Here is a 1,246-nt window from a genome sequence, read left to right on the forward strand (position 1 = left end):
GCGCCCCTTTCAAATCTGACGTTCGTATTTCAACATATCAATAAATCATAATTGTTTGGAAGTATTAACATAAAATCTGTTTGCAAATGTTAAGGAATCGTTAAAATTAATGAAATTATATTATAAAATTAATGAAATTATAAATCAAAAATTAAAAAATTACCAAAGAAATTCGTAACATTGAATGGAAAATTTCTGGTTGTTTTAATCTGTTATAAAAAAAAATTTTTTTAATACAAAGCAATAATATTATTACAAATAATTATTTCTTTCGATAGTGATGAATAATATTCTTATTAAAAATACGTTATAGAAGATCATTAATCTTTTTAATTGGAACATCTTTTGTCAAAATGTTAAGTTGGGGACAGAAAAGCTATCAGCTAACAAGAAAAATGAATAACAAGATCCTCTGCGATTATTCTTTCCGGATCATTTTGAATGGCCCGACTCTGTATATCGAACATTGTGAAGGATACATGACACCCCTGTGTAACGAGATATCAACCGCCGATGCGAGGAGAAGGATGAAGAGGAAGAAGATGATGAAGAAGACCTGTGTTCTGGTTTATAAAAATTACTACTGGAACATATCCTTGAAAGCTGAAACCACGAGAACGCCGGCGCCTATACATCATCGCTAACACGTTAATATCATTAACACATAACGATACGATGAAATTTATTCGTTTTTTTATTATTTGCTCTATTCAAATTTCCGTTCAATTAATAATAATTAACTTTCTAAGATACCGTAACAAACTCTATTTTATATTAAATTATAAATGACATAGTTAAGAAAACTAATCGCGAGAGAAATCATACAAAAATATTAAATTATTAATCTCTTGTATAAATCATTTTAAATATTATTAGATCATAATATTTTTAAACTTAATTTTGATAGAATTATGCCCGTTTCTACCAATGTAAATTAATTTTAACCTTTCAGTTCAATTTATTCTTCATCTTTTTCTAATCTTGGGACTAGAAAAAGATGAAGAATAAATTGAATCAAGGTTAAAGTTAATCTATATTGGTAGAAATGGACATTAGTCATACAAAAATGACATTTCGTAATTTTTTTTTTAAGTAAACTCTTTTGCGTTTTATTCAATTATACAAATGCCGGGAACATATTGCATTAGAGTGACAAAAATAAATCGATTACTTCACCGTATTCTGTGCGTTGCGGCGCATCTTAATAACAGCGCGTACACATACGTCCTTCCGCCTCTAAGACTCT

This window comes from Atta cephalotes (assembly GCF_000143395.1).
Source record: "Atta cephalotes unplaced genomic scaffold scaffold00023, whole genome shotgun sequence".
Lineage (NCBI taxonomy): Eukaryota > Metazoa > Arthropoda > Insecta > Hymenoptera > Formicidae > Atta > Atta cephalotes.